The sequence below is a fragment of the Crinia signifera genome, chromosome 3 (assembly GCF_055691185.1).
Source record: "Crinia signifera chromosome 3, ASM5569118v1, whole genome shotgun sequence".
Lineage (NCBI taxonomy): Eukaryota > Metazoa > Chordata > Amphibia > Anura > Myobatrachidae > Crinia > Crinia signifera.
In genome coordinates, this window is record NC_139219.1 from 309677621 (window position 1) to 309701100 (window position 23480).

General features: G+C 45.2%; 1 protein-coding gene across 2 annotated transcripts in view; it reads right to left on the minus strand.

The window, feature by feature from the left end:
* The window catches only part of LDAH (lipid droplet associated hydrolase), a 239718-nt gene extending 217612 nt beyond the window's left edge, over positions 1 to 22106 (minus strand). Inside the window, exon 1 of one of the 2 annotated variants that reach the window (XM_083178608.1) lies at positions 21898 to 22106. The gene's annotated coding sequence lies outside the window, so the exon portion shown is untranslated. The remainder of the gene's footprint in view (positions 1 to 21897) is intronic. The other variant, XM_083178607.1, reaches the window with a different exon arrangement.
* Between the last annotated feature and the right edge of the window lie 1374 nt (positions 22107 to 23480).

Genomic DNA, 23480 nt, shown 5'->3' on the forward strand with positions numbered 1-23480 from the left:
GTAATTTTTCATTTTCACTGCCCACTTGTATCAAAATTGGTGAAACCCCTGGGGGTTTGAAATGTACACTATACCCCTAGATGAATTCCCTGAGGGGTGTACTTTGCAAAATGGGGTGACTTGTAGGGGGGTTCCACTGTATAGGTGCAACATAGCACCCACCATTCATTCCACCAAAATCTGTGCTGCAAAATCCAAAAATCACTCCTTCCCTTCTGAGTCCTGCCATGCACCCAACTGGTATTTTTTGGTCACATGTGAGGCATTGCCGTACTCGGGAGAAATTGGGGCACAGATTTTGGGGTGCTTTTTCTCCTTCATACCTTCTGAAAATGAAAAATTTTGAGCCAGAACTGCATTTTTGTGTAAAAAAATGTAATTTTTCATTTTCACTGCCCAGTTGTATCAAAATTGGTGAAACCCCTGGGGGTTTAAAATGTACACTATACCCCTAGATGAATTCCCTGAGGGGTGTAGTTTGCAAAATGGGGTCACTTGTGGGGGGTTTCCACTGTATTGGTGCTTGGGGGGTCTTGCTAATGCGACATAGCACCCACCAAAATTCCACCAGAATCTGAGCTGCAAAATCCAAAAATCACTCCTTCCCTTCTGAGTCCTGCCATGCACCCAAATGGTATTTTTTGGTCACATGTGAGGCATTGCCGTACTCGGGAGAAATTGGGGCACAGATTTTGGGGTGCTTTTTCTCCTTCATACCTTCTGAAAATGACAAATTTGGAGCCAGAACTGCATTTTTGTGTAAAAAAATGTAATTTTTCATTTTCACTGCCCACTTGTATCAAAATTGGTGAAACCCCTGGGGGTTTGAAATGTACACTATACCCCTAGATTAATTCCCTGAGGGGTGTAGTTTGCAAAATGGGGTCACTTGTGGGGGGTTCCACTGTATTGGTGCTTGGGGGGTCTTGCTAATGCGACATAGCACCCACCAAAATTCCACCAGAATCTGTGCTGCAAAATCCAAAAATCACTCCTTCCCTTCTGAGTCCTGCCATGCACCCAACTGGTATTTTTTGGTCACATGTGAGGCATTGCCGTACTCGGGAGAAATTGGGGCACAGATTTTGGGGTGCTTTTTCTCCTTCATACCTTCTGAAAATGAAAAATTTTGAGCCAGAACTGCATTTTTGTGTAAAAAATGTAATTTTTCATTTTCACTGCCCACTTGTATCAAAATTGGTGAAACCCCTGGGGGTTTGAAATGTACACTATACCCCTAGATGAATTCCCTGAGGGGTGTACTTTGCAAAATGGGGTGACTTGTGGGGGGGTTCCACTGTATTGGTGCAACATAGCACCCACCATTCATTCCACCAAAATCTGTGCTGCAAAATCCAAAAATCACTCCTTCCCTTCTGAGTCCTGCCATGCACCCAACTGGTATTTTTTGGTCACATGTGAGGCATTGCCGTACTCGGGAGAAATTGGGGCACAGATTTTGGGGTGCTTTTTCTCCTTCATTCCTTGTGAAAATGAAAAATTTTGAGCCAGAACTGCATTTTTGTGTAAAAAAATGTAATTTTTCATTTTCACTGCCCACTTGTATCAAAATTGGTGAAACCCCTGGGGGTTTGAAATGTACACTATACCCCTAGATGAATTCCCTGAGGGGTGTAGTTTGCAAAATGGGGTCACTTGTGGGGGGGTTCCACTGTATTGGTGCTTGGGGGGTCTTGCTAATGCGACATAGCACCCACCAAAATTCCACCAGAATCTGAGCTGCAAAATCCAAAAATCACTCCTTCCCTTCGGAGTCCTGCCATGCACCCAAATGGTATTTTTTGGTCACATGTGAGGCATTGCCGTACTCGGGAGAAATTGGGGCACAGATTTTGGGGTGCTTTGTCTCCTTCATACCTTCTGAAAATGACAAATTTGGAGCCAGAACTGCATTTTTGTGTAAAAAAATGTAATTTTTCATTTTCACTGCCCACTTGTATCAAAATTGGTGAAAACCCTGGGGGTTTGAAATGTACACTATACCCCTAGATGAATTCCCTGAGGGGTGTAGTTTGCAAAATGGGGTCACTTGTGGGGGGGTTCCTAACTTTTAGCATCTTATGGTGCCTAGAAACCTACATGGTGCCTAAAAAATAATCTCATAAAAAGGAGGCTCCAAAATCAAGTAGGTGCTCCTTCTATTATGAAGCCTGTGGTTTGGTCAACGTGCACACTAGGGCCACATATAGGATATTTATGAAAACAAAAGAATTGGGGGAATCAATTTTTAGTCACATTTCTCTAGTAAAATGTACTGTGTTCCTTAGAAAAATGTATTAAATTGCAAATCTGCAAAAAAAATGAAATTTTGAAATTTCACCTACACTTTGTTTTAATTCCTGTGAAACACCTAAAGGGTTAACAAACTTCCAAAATGCTGTTTTGAATACTGTGAGGGGTGCAGTTTTTGAAATGGTATCATTTATGGGGGTGTCTCACATACAAGTCCCTCAAAGTCACATCAGAACTGAACTGGTCCCTAAAAAAATCAGTGTTTGAAATTTTCTTGAAAATTTGAGAATTTGCTATTCATATTGTAAGCCTCCTAGTGTCCAAAAAAATTAAAAGGAAGTTGAAATAATGATGGAAACATAAAGTAGACATATGGTCTATGTTAGTTATTAACTATTTTGAGTGGTATGATTATTTGTCTCACAAGCAGAAAATTTAACATTTTGCAAATTGCTAAATTTTCCATTTTTTTCCGACATTTTGGTATTTTTCACAAAAAAACACAGACTGTATAAACCCAAATTTACCACTAATTTGAAGTACAATGTGTCACGAAAAAACAATCTCTAAATCACTGGGATAAGTAAAAGCAAAAAAAAGTTATCCCCACTTAAGTGAGACATGTCAGATTTGAAAAAAAGGGCTCTGTCAGGAACGCAAAAACTGGCTCTGTCAGGAAGGGGTTAAATACCGCATGATTTGCTAAAGTAATGTGCAAGATGTGGGGGCGCAGACGGACAACGAACTTACTTTACGTTTGTACGCAATTGCAGAGCAATTATTGACAAACTGCGCATGATGATTGATAAACTGCACATGATGTCAGAGAAGGGATTGACAAAAAGTGACCATTTGAAGGCGTTAATGGGGAGTTTACTGGGATTAATCCGAGAAGTGCATACGTGGCCATTTTCGGGGTGTGTATCTGCTGATACTTGTATGTGCAAAAACATGGTGTCTGAGTAGCTACTGCTGTGTGTAGTCTGCTTGACATAGATGAACCCTTAAGGTGCCCATACACTGAGCTGATTTGGATGAATTGGGCCATGAAATCGGCCCAGTTTGATGTCCTCTCAGGTCCAATGCGCCGTCCCGTGCATATCGGACCCGAGCCGGTGGTCGGACCTGCTGGCCATCCAACCACCAGACCGGGGACTTCGTTCCACGTGCAGCTGGTGGTGGTGGAGTGGGGCAGGCAGCCAATAAACATCTGGCCAGTCATTTCAAAATATTCAGCAGCCGCATCCAGCCGCCTGGCAAAATGCCGCTCTGACGGACCTTTACAGGTGTCTAAAGCAGTGCTAGGCAATAGATGGCCAAAGGGCCTCATGACCTGCAGGACCTAGGTCTTCCTTGCTTTAGGAGTCCTCGAGGGGGAATTAAATTACATGTTAAGGATATGAATGAGCTGTTGCCGCAGCGTTTTAATGCTGGCAACAGCAGCTCGACACAATCCTTTAGCCCGGCCCGCTAAACTTGCTTACAGCATTGTGAACACTTCTGAGCGAGATCCCCTGCACCATAAAGTGCAGTAGTGTCACACAGATTCACCGGGAACCTGCAGGTACTTATCTAAATTCCCCCTATCATCTTTGCTTTGTTCTTCATGAGCCCCTTCATCGATGGCCTGCTTCTTTATGCCCACAGAAATCATCACTAGGAGGTCCTAGCTACTAAGTAGAGTTGGGTACACACTTGGCAGACTGATCTAACAATTGGTGGGGTTTATGTACAAATGATCTTGTGCATATATACTTACCACTAGGTGATTCATCGCGCCCTACGGGCGCTCTTCACACCGTCGTAAGGGGCTGCGCCCCCTTAATTTGTGAACATTTGTATATGAGAAAGATGGTTAGAATTGTATGAAAGATGGCCTGTATTGCAACTTGAGTTATAGGTGAAATGTGTTAAATAGAGAGCATATGATGTGGAAGGGGGTGTGTATTGTTTTGTTTAATTAAAAAGCGGTTACAGAGTAAGATGTACATTGATAGTGTGGAGGGTACAGTGACATTTGTGGGTGTGGGGGGGGGGGCTGTGTGTGCGTGTTGTTTAGGTGTGTGTGTGCGCAATGGTATAGTAGGGTGTTTCTGAGTCAGTGGCTCCCCACTGGCGGAGGTCACGACACAGGAAAACAGGAGGCTGGGTAGTGATAGGGGTGTGTGGGCATAAGGGGGACTAAAGAGGAGGGTGGGAGATACTGTGCAGCTTCTGCCAGTGGGTGAGGGTCCAGCGTGGCAGTACAGGATGGTGGCCCTTAGTCAGTGTCTCCTCCTACTGGGTGGGAGTTCGGGTGCATGAGAGCAGGAGGCTGGGCTATGAGGCATGATAGGGGCATGTGGGCAAAACAGCGTCAGCGACTCCCCAGTGGTGGAAGTTACGGTTCAGGAGAGCAGGAAGCTGGGCAGTGATAGGGGTGTGTGAGTATACGGGGGACTAAAGAGGGGCTTAGGGGTGCTGTGAATTGCAGGAGGGGCGCAGGTGTCGGCAAATTGCGGGAGAGGGCGTGGGAGGGGGGGTTGCGAATCGCGGGAGGGGGGTGCGCGGGGGGTCCGTGAATTGCGGGAGGGGGGGGGGGGGGCACGGGGCGCGATGAATCACCTAGTTGGTTATATATTCTTGTAGAAGGATGGTAGGATGTTGCTGTCATTCAGAATGCATTTACATAAACAGTAATAGTGGCAGTAAAAGGTCTGAATTAAAACACCTACAGTAAAACAGAACAGGTGTTATATATTGCGGAGGTATTTTGCTGTGAAGCAAGAAAATACTGGGCGCTTGTAGGGAGGGGAAGGTGGGGAAAAGGGTAGGTGAAGGAGTTGCAAAATGACAATTATTCTTATTTCCAAAAACCCTAGTCTCTTAAATCTCAACCCAGCAACTCCTTCACCTACCCTTTTCCCCACCTTCCCCTCCCTACAAGCGCCCAGTATTTTCTTGCTTCACAGCAAAATACCTCCGCAATCATCCTTCACTACAGGGCTGCTAAAACACACCAAGCGCAATATCGTTTGTTGGAATCTTTTCCAATACCCTCCCTAGGTGTTATATATTATACAAAGAATTGGTTGATGATGTGTAGGTTGACGTGCACATAGTTCATAGTTGTCACTGGAAAAAATTGCTACAAGAAAAAATCAACACAGAAAGTTCAACACATGTAAATGTTGACATAAGTGTGGCACTTCATGTCGACACATGAGAATGAATATGAAAACATTCAAAAAAAGAAAAATAAATCTTCAAAAACTCATGTCAACCTTTTTCATTGTCGACCATAGCCGTGCCAGTGTTTTGCATGTGCCATTTAATCCTGGGGTTGCCGTGAATTGCGCGCGGGGGTGGGGGGGGAGGTTTGAGGGGTGTCCGCGAATCATGGGAGGAGGGGTCGTGGGTGGATGCCGTGAATTGCGGGAGGGGGGGTCGCGGGTTGCCGCAATGACAGGAGGGGGGGTCAGGGGTGGGGAATCGCGGTAGGGGGGGTCGTGGGGGGCACCGTGAACCGCGGGAGGGGGGGGCGGCGCAAATCGTGGGAAGGGGGGTCGCGGGGTGCCGCGAATCGCAGGGGGGGGGGAGGTGTGTCACGGGGTGGGGCCGCGAATCGCGGGAGTCACCGGGGGTGCCGCGAATCGCCACAAGAAAAAATCATCACAGAAAGGTCAACATGTAAATGTTGACATAAGTGTGGCACTTCATTGGTGTCCATGTCGACACATGAGAAAGAATATGAAAACATTGAAAAAGTGAAAAATGTATCTTTTTCATTGTCGACCATAGCCATGTCAGTGTTTTGCATGTGCCATTTAATCGTGGGGATGCCGTGAATGGGGGGGAGGGGGGAAGGAGGTGCATACCCAACATGACCCTTTCCAGGAGGGACACATTGCTCTGTTTCTGGACTTTCTTCTTAATTTATGGATTACCATCACCTGTGCTTAAACACCTTTCTTATCAATTACCCTGTTTAAAACAGGTGATGACAATCATAAATTAAGATGGAAGTCCACAAACAGAGCATTCTGTCCCTCCTGGAGAGGGTCATGTTGGGAGGTATGGAGGTGTGGGGCGCTCACCTGGTGTGTCTGGTGAGTAGCTGTGTCTTTGCTGTGTAACATGGAGAGGCAGAGGGTGTCTGGCACTGTCTGTGGGCTCACTGAGCTGGTTCTCTGTCATGTAAGTCAATCATGTGAGTCAGAGGCTCCACCCAGCGTTACAGCTCCAGACACACTTTGAGTGACAGATGTAGCCAAATATATAAGAGATGGTCGTTGTGTGCCGGCATAGGAGTCAGTTGGTGGATCACCCATACACACAGGCAGATGTACCGATATAACTGCAAGATAAATCAGCATCAACCGGCCAGCATAGCCGGCCTGATATGTCTGTGTACACATCGTACACAGACATATCAGCTGCACACAAGAACCGATGGTCCAGCCAATATATTGGTCGTTGGCTGTCCGAGCAATAAATCGGCAAATGTGTTCCCGGCATAAGAATTGAGGATAAAGCGGACGTAGATAAAGTACCAACCAACCAGCTCCTAACTGTCACACACAGCCTGAAACATGGCAGTGTGTAGCTGATTGGCAGGTACTGTATCTCTCTCCAAGGCTTAGTACATAGACCACAAAAAGTTATTTGGCATCGCATGACCCCCTCTGTACAATGCCAGCAGCTCATCTGGGATCAGCGGAGGGGGATGTGCAGTCACCTCCATATGGTCTCTAAATTCCTGAAGTAAAACATTTCTGAGGTAATTGTAAGGGCCATCAGAGCTCTTTCCATTACTGATGCTGCACCTTATTAGAACACAGATGGAATCTATACTTATTCTTCTGTTACAGGCACTGAGGTTAAAGTAGAGTAGCATTCAGTATCATGTAGGTTCAAATGAGGTAGGGTGTAACCTACAGTGCGACAGGGCCGGAGCTTTCTGGATTTGCTCCTATACATACTACACATCCTGTTCTGATGCTATTAGCTTACAGAGGAATTGCTGCCTGAGGTGATGAAGTAACTGAATCTGAAGAAAGAAAAAAAATTATAAAAAAAAAAAAAAATACATAAAAATTGACTAAACCAGTACAGTTTGCCTATACTCCACTCAATGTACCAGTTACAGAGTATTAATGTAGGGAACTACTGTACAAAACGTTGAATGAGGAGCATTCCTGTGCTGCCACAATCCATACAGCAGGTTAACATAATGGAGTTGGCAACATCTATACCAGTGATGGCTAACCTTGACACTCCAGCTGTTGTTGAACTATACATCCCAGCATGCCTTGCTACAATTTTACTATTTATCCATACTAAAAATGATGCAGGGCATGCTGGGGTGTGTAGTTCAACAACAGCTGGAGTGTCAAGGTTAGCCAACACTGATCTATACTGTTAGACATGCCTGGAGATCAGCAGGAAGCCGAACCTCTGACACACGTTACTGCCGATGTGCGCCATGTTTGTGCATCGTTCCTCCCTGGCTTCCCAGCCAATGAACGCTGTATCATGACTGCAATATTTGAGGTAATGTCCATTCTAGCACATTGCGTCTTTTAAAACCCATGCAGTTCCTCTTTCCTACCTGGGGTGTCACTCTCTTCTGTGACACAGACTGATCTGTATTTCAGCAGAGAGAAACAGACCAAAATGTGCTATAAGAACCACAGCAGAGAGTGACACCCCAAGCAGGGCAGAGGAACTGTGTGGGTTTCGAAAGGTACAGGGTGCTAGAATGAACATTAAGAGGCTCATCTCTATGAAGCACATGCTGAAAATCTTCAGGAAAATGACTTCAAATAACAAAATCAAAATGCATTCGAAAAATGTACCTATTTGAGCCGTGTAGATTGTTTGCATTGCTCCACTCATATACTCTACTACTAAGTACTCTCTACATTTTTAGTTGATCTTATGAAATTTATAGAATTTCTGTTGACGTTCCAACCTGGAGATCTGACATGAGGATCTTTTGGCTTCCAGTGTCTTTAGTAAAGAACCAAGACTGCGACACAGCAGCAAAAAGCGGTGGCGCATGGACTGCTGGTATAGAACGGAATAGATGTCTGACAAACACAATGCTTGTCTGACAAAGACAAATCAATGCATTCTATGGAAGGACTTCAATTGTTCACCACCCCCCCATCTTCTGTCTAAAGTGATGGAAGATCGTGGTGCAATATTCAAATTAGCTATTTTTTTAAATCATGCTCATCAGACTCGTCATGGTCGGGTTTTTCCACGTAAAGCGGCTAAACCCAACTAAACTAACCGCCAGGATGTTCCAAGCCCCATGTGAAAACTGGAACGGGTCACTTTTTTGCTCTCTTCAGCTCGCCACCCCCGGTGGGTTCCCGGGTGAAGTGCAGTAGCAGGCAGCCAATCGCACTGCAGAGGAGCAACAATTGAATAGCTCCATTAGATACATCTTCAGAATGACTAAACTGATTGCGATGTGGATTTCACCGTTGTGTAGGTAATATTCCCAGGCAGGTTTTAGGTGAAGTATCATTACGATTGGTTACCAGAGGGCTGAGGGCGGAGCTTCATGGTAAGGGGCCCCGCTCACTGATTCCCGGTTTTTCTATGTTCATTTGATTGTGATTGTGTTTACATTGGCAAAACCCGTAGACCCTTCAAGAAGAGGTTAGCGGAACATCTGCTAAGTATAAAAAATGCATCCAAAGATCAAACCAAATTCAAAACTCTGACACCAGTGGCCAGGCACTTCTTGAAACATCATCAGGGCATCCCCAATGGCCTGAAAGCATTTGGGATGACCAAGGTCACTATGAACATACGCAGAGGGGATTGGGACAAAGAATTGTTAAAACAAGAGACTCGGCTGATTTTTTAAATGGGATCTATGTCTCCCAATGGCATCAATGAAGAAAACAATTATACTGTTTTCTTATAATACTCATTCTTCCCAATCCCTGATATCTTTTTAGCATTATTACAACTTACGTATCCACAACTCAGTATTTAACCATCCTCAATCTGGTAACAGCAATATTATTACTATTGTCATTATTTTCACACCCCAATGGTTTTTCATGATTTTTTCACCAAGTTTCTCTTTGTGTGTTTCACGTCTTAATCTGTCACTAAATGAGCCCTACAATAAAGGCACACATCTATTGTCCCTATATTCTTCTATCTCACCTCTCATGAACTATGGACACTACAACAATGTAGTGGATTGTTCTGACCTATTGCAATCACCAGTTGTGTGACAAACACAGCGACTAATATTTCCCCCCTTTTTTTCTCCTATCCACCAACTCATCACGTACTCCATATAATAGTCACGGCACATCATAATAATCTGGGAGCGGGGGCTACTTTTTTGAACTCGCTGCCCAGCACTCTACTAGGGCGCGTATTTTTAGGGTTACCCCACACACCCCAAAACCCGTATACACTGAACCTTGGGACGATGACATGTCCCCTTCACACTGGAGAATTATAATTTTATTTTATTTCAACCCAGTTATTTCCTTCAAATTATGACAATATCAGTTTCCACAGATATTTTAGAACTGTCCCAATATCTTTACCTATTTCGTCTGAATGCGGTAAAAGGGACTCGGATTAACCAAATCATATACTAATATTATGAATAAACCTTTCCAAAAGGAATTTTTTCCTCTCTGTATAATAAGTCACAACAATAAAGCTAAACATATGTCGAATATATGGTGGGACATATCATCAATATTAATACAGGTTGAGTATCCCGTATCCGTGCATCCCGTATCCGAATTATTCCAAAAACCGTGGTTTTTGGAATAATTCGGATTTTTTTTTTTTACCCCCCTAACCCTCTTTTCATACTTACCAAGTCCCCGAGCGTCCACAGCAGGCCTCCGGCATCTTCTCCAGGCTCTCCAGCGGTCCCAGGAATGCATTGCGCGAGTGTGTGCGCGCGCGCCGGTGACGTCACCGGTGCGCGCGCAGACTCGCGCAATGCATTCCTGGGACCGCTGGAGAGCCTGGAGAAGATGCCGGAGGCCTGCTGTGGACGCCCGGGGACTGCGTGGAGGCCGAAGGACCACCGGACACCATCAGGGGACAGGTAAGTATGCTAAAAAAAAATTTATTCCAAAAACCGTAAAATTCCCCTATCCAAAATACTTGTGGTCCCGAGCATTTCGGATAGGGGATACTCAACCTGTATATACAATAATTTTTCATTTCTCTTTTTTTTTCCTCGTAATGAGGTAAATATGTGACTGGCCAATATTCTTCACCAGTACAACCAACAACTTAAATAAACAGATCTGATATAAATCTGGATGCAAGCAATTGGCTGACATGTCATCAGCCCACACACATGCAGATACCACTATAATGGCGGCACGGGTATGTGCCCACCCGCCTGTGTATTCCCTGGGGGATATGTCTAAATATATCACATATAACCCTGAGTTGCACGGAGGATCTGGACACACCCGGGGCTGCTATTTTAATTAAATTAATTTTATTGTGTATTTCTTTTTGTGTCATTTTCATATCATGATGAGTTTTGCCATAGAGAACCACCGCATCGTATGTAATGTACATTAAACTTATTCCTGCCTCAATACTAATACTAAAAACATTTGCTCTATTTTTTAGTCCTGTATATGACAGCTTTGCTGTAACATATCCCTGCCCATTACCTAATGCACATCCACACCATCAGATAATGCGCCTTAGCAATCGTAACTGATACACCCCCAGCAATTAGCATATTCATGATCTACAGGTATTTAAGGAGCTCTCAGGTACCACTCAGGTTGGTCCTGACGAAGCTCCATAGCGAAGCGTGCGCCGACCGCACACTTCGTGGTTTTGACTCCACTTTCCCTTCCCCCACTTTAATAATGTGTATTTAAAATTGTTGTGAAATACTGTAATACTTAGTGGTACCTGACCGGACTTGGTCAGCCATACCATTGCGTGCGGGTGCTGGATACGCGGTGTCTGACATCTGCACCGCGATCCCTAGCACAGACACTGTGACGGACCGAGCGGCGTTCAGTGCCGACTATCCCGGTCAGCCACGAAGCTGACAGACCGGCTGGCTTCTGGCGGTTCGCCCGGCCTGTGAGTGCGTACTGATCACATCAGACGCAGCACACCACGCAGCATGAGAATCCACTAGCCATGGTGCAGTGGTTGCTTGGTGTGTAATATCACTCCCTAATATAACACTCTTCCGTTGAAATAGAGGACCGTGGGTCTTTTTCAGACATTGCTGACATATAGCAGTCTGGCCTATCGAACGGACGATTTGTTACCAATTAACCCTATCAGATACCACCACTCTCATACCTACTAATAAACTGCAACAAAATATACACATCTAATTGACACTATTACAGTTATAATTGAAAATCTCCTATAGTGGAATAGTGGAGTCCCACGTTGTGAGGATAGTGATATCCTTTTTATTTTCACATGTTCAATGTTTGTATTTGTATGTATTTTGTCTTTTTATCTCGCTAATGCTTTTTACCAATTAAACAATAAAGGTTATATTTTACTGTAAATTCTCTTGGTGCACCACACAGTGACACTCCTTTTCCTGTACATATTCTAGTCTCTGACCAGTGTCCAGTGGTAGCACACCCCTGCCATGATATATACATCCAAGTAGATCACCTATATAGGGGGCCTCATTCAAATCTACATTGACATCAATATTCTACCCTGTGCGATTAAGTTCCCTCTACCCCTTCTCCCTCCTCTTTTGTCATTTGATTGTGACAATGCGAGCAGAACTGGGTACAGCAGCTAGCTGGTACTAACTGCAGGACGGGATTTACGATTATTCTATTGTATGGAGAAAATCCTTTAAACGCCACAAAATATGGCTTCCTTTAATCAATCGCGGTTGCAAATGTGTGAACCGCCGGTTACGGAATATTGGACTTTTTAAAACAAACATGTCAAGCAAAGCACCTAATTAAATCTAGTACATAGACATCTTTGTTACGGAGGTAGACTTTTAATCACGTACAGCCACCGCATCTGTCATGTATAGCTGGCATTGTATACAACGTAAAGAAACTATTTGTTTTTACGGAAGGTATATTAATTTTGCAGCTGCGCTCCAACATTATCAAAAGCAGTAAATGTCATCCAGATAAATGATGACAAATTTGCCTGTCTTTGTGGAACCTTTCGACAAGGCTGGAAATGGTAACAGGTGTTTATTACATCACTGAACTGATTAAAATTTTTTTTTTTTTTTTACCTCGTCTGAAGTTAAACGGATCACATGACCACCTGTAATTACATAAGTGTTGTCATGACGCCAGCCAACACATTTGGAAGCTGCACAAGCCCCCATAGCTAGCCGTAAACAGCTGTTTTTGCATTGGTTCCTCAGAGAAAAAAAAAAAAAAAGGCACAGATTTTTTCCTACCCGTGGTGATCATACGTTTACGTTCACAAAGCCCCTCTGTATGTCACTATGGCATACAGAATATACAATAAGGGAAACACTGAATGCTAGGATGCATTTGCCGTAAATATATATATTTCCTCCTTAAATGTAAAATGAGAGGGACCAAATGCCTTCTAGGGAAATATGACCACATTGCACATGGTACTTCTTACTGAAATGTGTTTGGGGACGGGGGGGGGGGATGATGGACAAAATAATGCAAAACTCAAGTCATTTAGATGGAGGACACGGCAAGGTCTATAAAGGAGGCTATGTTCGTAGTGATTTTCTTTACCTCAATAAAAATGGCTGCCGAATATTCGGTGCCAGTAGCCATTTTTTTTTAATGCATTGTTTAACTAGCTCCTTATATTTCTACCACATTCTATATACAGTAGGTCAATAGAAGTTCAAGAAGACCATAGGTCACCCCCTAATGGTACACAGGTCAGTTTGTGTGCAAATATGGCCCAAATGCACTAAGCCTTGAAAAGTGATATAGTGGAGAGTGATAAAACTACCAGCTGGCCCCCAACTGTAATGCCCCGTACACACGGGGGAGATATATTGCTCAGCAATATATTGCTGAGTGTCTCTCCTGTTCATCAGCGACCAGAGATGGTCGCTGATAATCAGGAGACTCTGCCGTGGGAAGAGGCAGGGCGACCAGCGACCATCAGGGGCTGCACACGGGAGCGCGCATCCGGCGATTCATCGCCGACAGCACACTCAAATCACTGGCAATATGGTCGCTCAGCGACCATATTCCCAGCTATATGTGCTGAAATTGCACCCGTGTGTACGCACCTTAATTTTTCAAACACAGGCTGCAACATGACAGGTAGGAGCTGATTGGCTGCTGTGGTATCACTGTCCACTTTATCCCTTCTTAAGGCTTAGTACATCTGTCTCACACACAGATAGGACCTCATACCCTATTGCTGCAGTCATGCCATACAGCGTGCCAAGTCTGGGGTGACTAATGCCCCTTTCAGACCGCACTAAAAAAACTGTATTTTGCCGATTTTTAACGGTTTTAAAGCGGTAATCTGTGCAGTCTCAAATGGTGCAGAGTGATTTTACCGTTTAAAAAAAAAACAAACACTTTTTTTGGAACTGGTAAAAAAAGCAGGGTCCTACCTGGTTTTTTTTTTGCGGTCTGAAATGGTATTTAGGACCCCACACTGGTCTCCCCCTCCGCTGGTACCATCTATCCAAGGAGCGGCGAGCAGAGGTGCACCACGGCCAATCAGCGTCCGGCAGTGGCGGTGTGCACCCAATGAGCGGTGTGCAGGGGGTCAGTGGGTGACGCCGGGACTCAGCGGTACTGGGAAGCAGCTGCTGTGGGAGTCGGGGCTGCCGCACACAGAACACCGGGTGCCCGGTCCCCATGGAGCCTCCAGCGACCACCACCAGCCTGGGGCTGCCCCGCGCCTTCCTGCACAGCCTGCGCACCCTGTTTGATCTCCTAGATGATGGGCGGCGCGGCTACGTGCACCTTCGGGAGATAGAGCTGCGCTGGCGGGGAGCGGACACCCGGGAGCTGCTCCCCCCCCCCCCCCCCCCAGGGTGCTGCAGTGTCTGCGGAACGTGGCGCCCCCGACTGATACCTCACCTTTCACCGCTTCGTCCTGGGGCTCCGGACTTCAATGTTCAATGCCCACAACCGGGAGAACCAGCAGGTGGGGGCGCACCGACCGCACTGGCTTTGACCCTGTATTTGAAAAACTTTCCAAAAACGGGTCTGCCAGGTATGTAAAAGAAAATTGCATGTAAACGGTAATTTACCGTTTAAGAGATGCGGTGTGAAAGGGGTTTTACCTGGCAGACCCGTTTTTGGAAACGTTTTCAAATACAGGGTCAAAGCCAGTAATGCTGTCTGAAAGCAGCATAAATAGGACACATTCTCAAGCATGGATATCATTTAAACATGGACTCTTAAATATGTCTTGAGGACTGAAGTTGTGAATGCTCCTATTAAACAATCGGACGTGACAAAGAACGCTTAATTCCACTTCAGTCTCCACTGTAATCCCTTGTGATCAATCCAGCACATTTATTACAAGCATGAAAACATGTTATTCCTCCTCCTGCACTACGTGGTCGGTGCTGCAGCCACCTCTGATTTTGAGGTAACGTGTAAAGATGCGTTCACACTTTAAAACACTCGGACAGACTCAAGAATTCTTAAAGTGTGCGCTCTGTACCAGGACCCGTTGCAGATGTGCAACTGCCATTGGTGCAGCAGATGCAGTGCAGTCATCAGGGCCCACTACTGCCCCAGTCACCCACTGTTTATCCCCATCACCCAATGTTTCTTTTCCTGTCACACTCTGCTGTGTTGCATATTGTGAACTTGGGTTGACATGGAGGGTGCCCCAAATTTTCTTTTGCACCACAACCCACAATTCCCACCACTGGCCCATCGGCTCTGTCAACGTTCTACATTTAAAAAAATAAATAAAAAATAATCGGGATTGGTCTGGGTGTTTGAATTTGTGTAGTTGCTGGCAGATCTGACAGGTCCATGTCACGAAACCGAAACACAAAAACCTGACAAGAGAAAAAGAATATACGCAACACACGCAAAAAAAAAAAAAACGCTTTTACTGTCCTCATGACCTAAGGTTCCCCGAAGTTCCAGAGCCCTTTGTATCGCATGGTGGCAGAAGCAACGTAATACACAGCATGTACCCGAGGGACTGAAAGCCCTTATTAGCACTTACTTTTAGGTCATTCTTTTCTGTCTTGTACATTTTACCTCAGTTCTATGGACAGTTTTATAACAAGATCTGACAGGAAAGTTTTGTTAACCTTTTTCCACCTGCACAGAAACGACGAGTCATTTTTTCCATTTCTCATTAAAAACCAATTTCTTTGCCAAGAAGCCCAGATCTTGCAGCTGATCGCGGCGGCCGCCGTTCTCCTGGTCTGGGATTGGAAACGTTATATTTAGGAGAATGCAGCAGTCGCTACATATTGTGCCTATGTAATACGCCGCGCTGATGTACGCAGCCTTCAGAAACCTCCAACTATCCGCAAGACATGTGGATCACGGGATCAACGGTGCCTAGGTCGTCACCAAAAAGTCACCATGCAGTAGTTAGACATTGACCAAAATGTTGACATTGACAAAAGGTCAAGACAATCAAGATCGACGCATATAAAAAGGTATACATGAGTTTTTCTCTTTTTTTTCTGTGCCACTGTCCACACCTGAGCTTGTGAACCCACAAAAAGTGCGTACACTCGCCATGCTTTGAGCCTGGCACACTTTACCGTTCCAAATCAGAGACCACGTGGAATTATGACGAAGTCCCCAAACATGGGGATGGGGGGGAATCATGAAAAACTTCTCATGTGTTGAACATTGCCATGTTGACCGTTTGCTTGTGTCTGTCTTTTGTCCTTTTGGTGTCAACTTATTGACTGTCACACTAGACACTGGCGACCTATCAGCACTACTAAGGAAATGATATGTAACGGGCACTACTGTCGACATCTGTATCTGGCACTACTGGGGACATGATATGCACAGTAACTGGCACTACTGGGGACATGATATGCACAGTAACTGGCACTACTGGGGACATGATATGTACAGTAACTGGCACTACTGGGGACATGATATGTACAGTAACTGGCACTACTGGGGACATGATATGTACAGTAACTGGCACTACTGGGGACATGATATGTACAGTAACTAGTGTTCCTTCTAGGAACTAAATGGGGCTGGGCGCTGATGCACGGGGCAGCATAAGAGGGGCGTACTGGGCCCGCTGACATCACTAAAGGGGGCGAGCCCGGGCTGCGGTGTCACTAAAGGGGGCGAGCCCGGGCCGCGGCGTCACTAAAGGGGGTGGGCCCGGCCACAATGAAGTGCCTGAGCTGCCGGGGAAACGTCGGGCATCGGTAAGTAAGTACAGTAAGTGGCACCACTGGGGACATATGTACAGTAAGTGGCAATACTGGGGACATATGTACAGTAACTAACACCACTGGGGACATGATATGTACAATAAGTGGCACTAGGGACATGATATGTACAATAAGTGGCACTACTGGTGACATGATATGCAACTGGCACAAAATATGTGCAAGAAAATGATGGCTTGGCATTCAAAGTCAGTGCCTGAGATAGGACACAAACTTTGATTCATGTTTTGAAACCTTGTTTCATGCACAAATAAAATATATTACTGTGTATTACATGTGTTTGATGTGTTTATACAACATAAATGCAAGATACCTTAAAGGCCTCCATACGCACTGAGATAGCAGCGTGCGATGCGCGCTCCCACAGACATCACATCGCACAGTACAAACGTGCTGTACTGCCCGCGTATCGTATTGCATGCAAAACGCACACATGCGATCCGATGCGATTTAGTACAAATCGCACCGTGTACGGGCACCTTAACATACATCATTGAAATATAAAAATATTCTGAAATACAGAATAATCATTTATCCACAATGCTTCTAGTCTCCACCATTTTGGATAAGGGATACTCAACCTGTAAATATGTGGCAGAAAGAGAGAGAACACACAAGGCGCACAATTGTGCAATATGGTAAGTGTATATTACACAAATGTAAAACCTCACATACATGAAAGTATCCAAAGAACAGCTTTCCAATTTAGGAACAGCCACTTCGTCTCCGGGACCACAGGACTCTCCCAGCTGGTAGCTGATAACACCATGCCACATGCAAAGCAATAGCCGGCTTCCGGGACAGGGTCCGGCTGATCGCTATGGTCTCTGTATGCTAATGATGTAGCCACGCCCAACTACTTTCATCCACTATGGACTTTGTCAGGGGGTGTAAGTCCTTAGTGGATAAAACTAGTGAGGTGTGGCTACATCTAGCATACAGAGTCAGTCGATGACCATCGAAAGATGGCGCAGGCGCACGTATATAAAAGTAACCCTCAAGTAACATATATGTGAGGATGCTCAGGAGGAAGTGGGTGGGCAGCTGACATCCGGTCCATGCGAACGGACCAGAATAAGGGCCATAAGCTGATTGGTTGCTTTGAGCAACATCCTATATTTCACAGAAATCCCATTTTAGTCAATTTACCCTGAAGAGCCTAAAGTAGGGAAAACGGCACAATATAAATTTACCTATTTTTTCATTGCTGACCTGTAATCATTTCTAACGTTGATTATAGACTGATCTGTCTTTAAAGGAGCTGAGACAGAGCATTTTTTATATTGATCTAAAAAAGAAGAACACGATATCCAAACATAGCAGAGATAAGATTTATCAGAGTCCATTCCAAAGTCACAGGTCATGTATGTGCCGTGTAGAGTTGTAGCTGCAACAGCTATTCTAACAGAGGCATCCCTTATATGTAATACTTAGGGTGTTTATAAAGTATGGGTATATAGGGGAAAGATAGTAGTGAGGTGTAAAGGCCCCCATACACAGGTCCAACTTCAAGTCAAACCGGATTTCTCTGAAGTGTCCCCCCACCAGCTTCCCGAGAGGGCTACATATGGGGCCTTATTCTGATTGACTCAGACGCATGTGTATTTTCGGACGGCCATCGAGTGTTTTTAGCCCCACCTACGGATCGCTCACACTGTCCGAGCAAACAGACCGCGAGTGGATGTGAACAACTCCCCCATCTGTGGGAACCTCCGATGGTCGCCGACCATCGAAGGATGGACCGAGTGGTCAGACAGCTCCGAGTGCTCCAGACCACTCGGACATTTCTCCGTGCGAACGCAGGGATATGGGCGGGCAGCTGGCATCCGGCTATGTCAGCTGTCCGCCCCCCACACGTGCGTCACGGCCGGATTACCATACGTACGCCCAGCGTTTTCATGGGAACGCCCATGAAACGCGGGGCTTACGCATATGGTAATGAGCCCAAACAGCCCTTTACGCCCCTCTCCACGCCCTGCTCGGATTTTTTTGACCAATCGTTTTCTGTACGGACTTCACTCCGTATTCAGACGTGCACGGCGTTCGAACATAATACATCGGCCGTCCGACTGAACACGTAGCCATCTGACTCCATCAGAATAAGGGTCATGATTTGGAACTGGATGTGGACTCCCGAGGAGCTGCCGCTGGGGAACAGGCTGCGATAATAGCAGGAGATTTAGTTTCCCTGCTCCGCAGATATAGGTGTTTGCTAGCAGTGCGGTACCACTTCACATACCTATGGCCCTGATCAGATGCGATACATCGCAGATGCTACAAAGCACCCGCGATGTGCCGCTGATGGGTCTGATCCATTAGATCATATGTGCTGCATGTATGATCCACAGGATCTGATCTGATGCATATGAATCCGATCTGATAGATCGGCCCGGTCTGTATGAATCGGATTAAAACTGGCAAAATTGTAAATGTTATCCAAGAATGGATACAAAAGCAAACAAATACAGGGATATAAACTGTTAAACATAAGTGTTAAGTGGGGATACCCTATGAATCAACCAGAGCAGCTCAGGTGCACCAAGCCCAAATGCTCACCCCAAACTGACACTATATAAATATATAAAGGACCTACTTGTTATTATGCCTTGTACTTCATGTGCAGTCAAATACTAGTAACCTACTTGTAATAATTCAGGCTTATGGAATCTCTACTTTCAAGTGTACAGATAGACACTAATATTGCTTTCACATCACAAAGCCGAGTCGGACCTGGAATATTTATCCGAAGTCCGATCCTTTCACATTAAACCTGGGTCCCCCATTATATCAGGGCCACCCGGGTTTTACCCTTATATCCAGGGTGGAATGACCTGGTTATTAGGTTTGGAGCTTTCCCTTTTCCCACAGCACATCGACCTGGGTCATATAGGCAGCAACCCATCAATAACCCAAGATTTAAAGTTAAGGTTGAAGGTTGGTTGAATGATTTAAAGCTAAGGTTGAATGTCAGTTCGACCTAATCTTGATGGAAATGGACGATATTTCCACCTAACGGAAATCCATCCGGGATTAAACATCCCCCATAGAGCTTCCTTGCAGCAGGATCAAATGCGATATGTCCCCTGCTGCCAGGAGGCTGTCCAAGACGGAAGTTGGACATACACGCAGTACCGATCTCTGACTCCAATCTGACACACGTGACCGCATGTCGGATCAGATGTCAAACACCCGCGATTTGGCCATTTTTCACCCGGTTTCTCAGCCCAATCCGTCGTAACTGGTTGAAAGTGACCAAATCCTGTGGTGTTGTGGTTCCCAAGCATAAGATGAGACTTTTATTTGTCTATAGGTACTAAAGGATGAAAGTCCATTTCTAAAGAGAAAAGGGTTTTCCATTATCTATTAAGAGTCCCATGTCCGCTTTCCAGACAACTGTTCACGTGTGAATCAGAAGAGTCCGGTTACACATACGCCATTGCTTTCAGATCTCGCTGGTGCCACAGATGGCGGGCTAGCTCCATGAATGTGCCAAACACTATCACCAGGAAGGGTGGGCTAGGCCAGTGAATGTGCCAACTAGTATCACCAAAGAAGGTGGACAAGGACTATAATATTACCTACATCTGCAGCAAGCAAAAAAAAATTTTTAATTTTGCAGAACCAAAAAAACACCTAAAGGAGGCATCCTTGTTTTGTTAAAATCTAAATTGCCCTTAATATAATTGTGCAAAAAACAGGAATTTTTCTCTAATGTTTTTCACAATTTTTGGGGGCTAATCAGCCCCCATTTTTTCCACCTGAAAAACATCTATTTGCATGTCAAAACACATAAAACCCATGATGTGTTCACAGACCTATGTTTTTGGGGGTTTTTTGCTGCTGGATTCACGAAAAAAACAAAAAAAAGTAAGCTCACACGAGCAGGACCATCTCCCTACAATGGCCTACCCACCTAACCCTTGATTTCTGCCACCCTGAAGACTATGCAGCAATTTGTATATACCATGAACTTGTCCTTCATTGTCTTGTACTGCAAGTTGTACTTTGCCAGGTGCTGCAGAACCTTTGTGGCGCCGCATAAATAATTTTTTTTAATTTTTTATTGCCAGCAGTGCCGACCATGTAGGGCATATCAGCACTGCAGCTTTATAGCACATATAAATGTACATGTGATCATGTATTGAATAAATGCGCCAGATGGTTCCCCAAGGGATCGGCAGCTGTGACACAGCAGGCACCACGTGGTGCCCGGGAATCAGCATGCTTTACACACTCTTAACCCTGCCACCAGATTTTCATTGGCTAGTTTCCCCGAGGCCAGGGGTGGGCTTAGGAGTGTATGAAGCATGCAGATTACCGGGCACTGCTGATCCCTGAGGGGAACAATCCAGCACATTTATTACATACATGATCACATGTATGTTTATACAGTATGTGCTAAGTGGTCTTGCCCGGCACTACATGGTCAGAGCTGCAGCCACCGCTGGTTATCAGCCATTTTTTTCAGAGCCTCTGGCCAACAAAATGACCACGCGGTAAATTACCATGGGCAATTGAAATTTCACCTATATAGATTTGGCAGGTCATCAACACTCAGTGCCTGATTCAGAGCCGGTCACCGAGCTGCAAAGTCGCAATCCCGAATAGGGATGATCATCGATTGTTTCCCACCATCGACGTCAAGCTTAAACGAATAGTTTAATTTTGCTTTTTTCCCCCAACGAACAACAGGGGGGAAACCCTCGATGGTGAGCAATTGCAAATGGTTTCCCCCCTGTGTGCACGGCTGTGAACGTATTCACGAAGAATGCTGGCGGTGCTTACCTGATCGCTGGGCTGCGAACATTTGCAGCCCAGCAAGAAGGCCTGAATCGGGCCCTCTCAGTCGTGGATTACCATGTATGTATTAGCATACACACATCATAGACATTGGGTAAGACTGATATAAGCATTGCATTAGCAGCACCACACTGATAACACAGTATTACACTGAGCTGCTGCTGAGGTGCAACACGACCTGTGATAAATACTGCAGGGGATTTTCTTGCTACACACATAATATATAATGCAATAACAGTAAGACAGCTGTATGCAAAGCAATAATAACTTCTGCTATAATAGAAACAATGTGCACGAACTACACGACACTGTAACATTGCCAGGAAGATTATGCAATCACCCCAGGCTACACATGCTGCAAAATGCAGATGAGCCTGAGACTGCCAGCCACCGCCGTTATGATGTATGGGCAGAACACACAGTAATAATGCACATACACGTCATGCCGGATGATTGTGTAGTACCTCTCACAATGCTGGTTCAGCTGCTCTGTGCCTCCTTCTCTGCAGCGGCAACCTCTGTCTGTGCCTCCCTCTCTGCAGCAGCACTTCCTGTTTGCAGCCTGACACAGCCAGCAGCAGCAGGCCCAGGAAGAGGCCCAGCTTCACTGATAGCGTCCAGGGAAACCGAAAGCAGAGAACGTGGAGGGCTCTAGGACCCGGCGGAGACTGGCCGGCAAAAGAACAGCCCTTTAAAAGCAGATTCTTCTGGAACGCATGTGCACTCACTGCATGCACACAGACAATGCACTCCACAGACTGCATTCATCCACACTGTACCTCACACTCACATTATGATCGATATTTTAGGGAAAATAATAAATAAAGCGTCCCCAGAATGTATGAAGCGGTCCCTTAATTGTATGTCACAAAAGCAGCCACTATGGGTTTCTATGAAATGTTCTCTTGGTTTAGAGGCCACAGGTCGACACTTGAAAAAGGTCAACATACTTTTCATCGACACAAGCAAGAAGCAGACAACTTTTTTCCCATTTTTTTTTTTTCTAAATGACTTTTTTCACACTTTACATCCAAGTGGCCATGGAGAATATATTAGTATTCTGTACGTATTGAGGCACAGTGGAGCACAGCTGTACACGAATACGGTGTCCACGTCGACCTATGTCGCCATGGACACAAAAAAGGTGCCCGGGCGGGCAGCGATTGATGCTTAGTGAACCAATGTGAATTAGGCCCTTACACTCAACCACTCCAGCTGCCCTAATACAGGTTTATAGCCTTCACTAACAACAAAACTGTGCCAGGGCATGCTGGGATCTGTAGTTCACAGCAGCTGGAGTTTCATGCCTTACCTTCTCCTGGTTTATGCTATGAATTAACTTTTGTGAGTATCTTCATAGAATCTAGATATAATTTATCTAGGACATTCGTGGAAATGGTAGCTGGAACCTGACTGGTTGCTATGGGCAACACCAAGTTATTAGAAGGTTTGATCGATGTCTGCTTTAGTGATTTGACAACATTATTATTAATCTTCAATCAAAAGGTCCACAGGGACATGAGGTGGACACAAGCATTATGTCGACATGGGGAAGATCGACAGTCAAAAGGTTGACATGGGGTTTTTCACTTTTTTTTGAGCGGACATGTGCCGGCAGGCGGTACTTCATGCGTGGTGGGAGGATAAAATAGTGTGCCGACTGTAGCGTGTTTACATTTTAGTGAACATGTCGACTATGTCCCCATGTAGACCTTTTGACTGTCGACCTTCCCCATGTCGACCTAATGCTTGCGTCTACATAATGACCCTGATGACCTAACCCCTGACGACATTCAGTCATGTCGACATTCATGCATGTCGACCTTTCTGCATGTTGACATTCAGTGTCAGCACCTAATGCTTGTAGACCTAATGTGTGCCTATCCTATGATCCCTACCCGCCTGCAGAATTCCATTTACAAGCTCCCATTATTCTGCTACCATGTCCGTATAATAATATACAGTCGTTTATTTAATCCCCTACACAGAACATTTATTTATAGAAGATAAACCTAAGCTACTGAAATAATTGCGCTCGGTCATTTCC